This window comes from Saccostrea cucullata, unplaced genomic scaffold (genome assembly GCF_032062105.1).
Source record: "Saccostrea cucullata isolate Sc308-1 unplaced genomic scaffold, CSIRO_AGI_Scuc_v1 ctg483, whole genome shotgun sequence".
Lineage (NCBI taxonomy): Eukaryota > Metazoa > Mollusca > Bivalvia > Ostreida > Ostreidae > Saccostrea > Saccostrea cuccullata.
Genome location: NW_026929240.1, coordinates 164,071 through 167,732, shown reverse-complemented (window position 1 = coordinate 167,732; position 3,662 = coordinate 164,071). Strand labels below are relative to the sequence as shown.

The 3,662-nt window shown below is 33.6% G+C and overlaps 1 long non-coding RNA gene across 1 annotated transcript; it reads right to left on the bottom strand.

The window, feature by feature from the left end:
• Positions 1 to 2,028: 2,028 nt before the first annotated feature.
• Positions 2,029 to 2,755, bottom strand: LOC134280190 (uncharacterized). Its single transcript, XR_009994857.1, has 3 exons — positions 2,556 to 2,755; positions 2,228 to 2,301; positions 2,029 to 2,134 (listed from the first exon to the last, which is right to left on the bottom strand). It is a non-coding gene; the product is annotated as an uncharacterized LOC134280190 (long non-coding RNA).
• Between the last annotated feature and the right edge of the window lie 907 nt (positions 2,756 to 3,662).

Here is a 3,662-nt window from a genome sequence, read left to right as displayed (position 1 = left end):
AAACTTTTTAAAATACGCAGTTCTATTAATATGTTTTAGGCGTTGTCTATCGTCACTTGGCAACAATGTTACCGATGTTGTTATACCTTTACCTTTTCAGTACTCATTTTCAAGTCATATCTTTTTAACCTCTCAAATTCACCGAATTTTCTTTTTGCGTAATATCTTGTGTATCACTAAATTTCAAAATTATTGTCAAAAATATTTCATATATCTGAATGACATTTGGGAGCAAATATCAAAATTGATAGAGAGTTTTTTGCGTGTTTCTTTTTTTATTATTAAAACAAAATATCTAAATATCTTATAGCATGCGGTTTTGATATTACATTGTAAATTTGTCTCAACCCTCGTATTAATGTCAATACAGTAAATTGCTTTTGTTTTTATTTGCAATGAAAATACTTATTACTTGTTAACACCAATTTGACTGGTCCATTCTAGATACCATTCAAGTGTTTACAGGAAGCAAAACGGGACATTAGCCATCGCTTCTTGTCTCTTTTCTGAGGATTCATTGTCATCTGAAGTTGTGCAAGGTTTTAAATTAAGATACATGTATATACATAATAAGATCTATTGAATTAAATATTGAAATAACAATGAAATAAATGGAGATAAAGAACAATAATCAAGATCAGAAGTCCATTAAAAAATACAAAAAAGGAATAGAGCAAACACAGACCTCTGAAACATCAGAAGTGGGATCAGGTGCCATGAAGGAGTGAGCATCCCCTGCCGACCGGTCACACCCGCCGTGTGCTCCTTGCCTTGATCAGGAGATTAAGTTCATACATCCATTTAAACGATACACATCGAAAAGAATAATCAATTAAAATCACCAGACATTTGTATCTTTCTCTACGGTCCATCTCTTCGTAGTCTGCAATGGCAGCAAAGGTGTAAACGATTCCTCTCTGTTCAGCTTCCCACGAGCCCATACATTGATATCTTATCGCTAAAATATTGGAAACTGTTATTTAAAAAGATGTACTTTATTATCAAATCTGAAATAAGAATTTTATTACCAGATGCCTATAGGGGAGTTGAATGCAAAAACTATTTTTGTTAACTTTAGTACATTTGTAAATCAAGTCTTTACCACAGTAAATCAAAGTTTTTTTTACTACGAATTTTGGATTAATATGTTCTTATAATTTTCAATAACGTTTCTAATATCAAAACGAATAACTTTTTGTATATTTACATGTAATTTTCAAAAAATTACATCATTGGTATTAAAGTTAAGAAATATCAAAGCATTAAAAATATTCAAAAAGCTGTAAACTAAAGTTTCAAAGTAAATCAATGTGAACGAGTATAGCAAATGTTTGTTAGCGTATAGGGTTTATAAAACTTCACTTCTTATTTTACTCTTCGGTAGGTACTAACACAATCTTAAAATTTAATAATAATTTGCTTGAATTGGTTTCTGTACTTTGATTTTTTTAAGCAACTATATCAAGGCATCGGCTATATGTCATGTAGAAGACTTCGTTGTCAATGTATTCTGGTGCTGGATCCAGGCAAGCTTTGATTTGATTGTCAGGGCTGTCACAAATACCTCTGCCTCCTATATCCATCTCGTAAGAAAACTGGTACAGTCCTTTAAACGTTGTCTCACAATTCACTTTTCTAGGTGCTAGTCCTGAAAGAATCAAGCCGAACAAACTTGGCAATATATTTTAAATATAGATAAAATGAAATGTTTTCTACAAGTGTTTCTTCTTATTAGTAAAAGAAAATACTTCATCCGGCTTAAAATGTTGGAGTACATCTCTTAAAGGGTATGTATTTTTTAATCATTCTTTGAAACATTCTTTTGACGTTTCCAGAGCGACGCTATTTGTCATTTTGGTAGTATTGCGTCATAAGTATTATTAGAAATAGACTTGACCAGACTGGACAGATTGCTTGAGATCTTTATATTCAAATCATCTTGGAACAATTATATTGATGTTATACAAAAAGAAAGTGTAACAAATTATATGCAAAAACAAAATATAAATATACATATCCTCACTAAACATTGTGGCAGTGTCTTCATTGCTGGGAAGGCCATACAGAGGATTTACTGCTTTACAGGAGATATTGAGAGAAACAGTGTGTCCAACTGGAGCAGGTATACAATCACCTGAAAAATATCAAATAAGGATATGTCATTTCTGAGTGCACATTTTTATCCCCCACACGCTTGAAAACTGGGAGAGCATATAGTGATCGGTACCTTGCCTGTACTGCCGAATGTTTTCTGTTCTCCATAACACATCAACATAAAAATAACATCAACCTAAGCCGCGACTATGCAAGAAAAACAAATGTTGAAATAATTCATACTATTGAATGAATAAACGTATGTCCTAATTTTGAACATAATTTTATCTTCTCGCTTTTATTCTGAAAATGTAATTGCATTTTTAAAAATTCTTTTAAAAACAATCTGAATGTATACAGTTTATATATAAATGAATATAAATTGATATTCATGTTTAGAAATAAAAATAACATTTGATTATCTCCAAATAAATGCTAATTGAAATTCTATATAATTCTACCTGCTGACCATAAGCATTGTTATATTGTTTCTATCCTCATGAGGTACTGGGTTTGGATGGATAAACAAATCCTCACAACTCAACACTTCTACATCCATATTGCTATCCCATTTATTGGCAGTTATCTGTGTGAAAATGTCAAGTCCTGATTCACGACTGTACCAGTCGCCACGGAAATAGTCAGGGATTGTGCACCTTCTAGTCCCTCAACATATTTCGGAGAGAAAAAAAATCAACAACATTTGTGTCATTAATCAGTATATATACAGGAGCTTCCTATGTATGCAATTATGACATACTAAACCGTCGATCGATTTTTTCCCTTTGCTAGATCATGACATTGAGCATAGGGCGGATGTGACCGGTCGACAGTGGATGGTTACTCCTTTATGGCACCTGGTCCCACCTTTCTTGTTTTAGGTCTGCGTTTGCTCTGCTACCGATTTTTTGTATTTTTATTGATTTTTGAGCTTGATTGTTGTTTGTTATGACCTTGTGAATGACGCTGTTAGCAAATAAAATCATTGAGTCAAATGCTGACTGACGCTTTCCATACTCATTGTTAGTCCATTATTAATACACATAATTGACGACAGATTTTTGGTTATTTCCCGATCATCAATATGAGCACACGGCGGGTGTGACCGGTCGGCAGGAGATGCTCACTTCTCCATGGCACCTGATCACACCTCTGATGTTTAAATAATTTGAAGGTCCATGTTTGCTCTGCTCCTATTTTGTATTGTTTTATTTTTTATTTGATCTTGATTGATTGATTTAAAATATTGTTTAACGTCCCTCTCTAGAATTTTTCACTCAAATGGAGACGTCAGAACCTACTGCGACACGGGACCTCGGTTTGTATGACTTCATCTAAAAGACCGGTCTCCACGTCCCACAGTGGGATTCGAATCCGCGAAGTAGGGACTGACTCCTTACCTCGCGACTCTAGAGCAGACCCTCCGAACACTGTACTACTATTTGCGACTATTTGATGTTGAATACTGTTTGTTATCTCCATTTATGTTACACTCCTATTGTTGTACGTGCACACAAGGTAAGTTTTTTTTCAGATTTAAGAATAAAAGAGTAAAGCTTTGATTACAT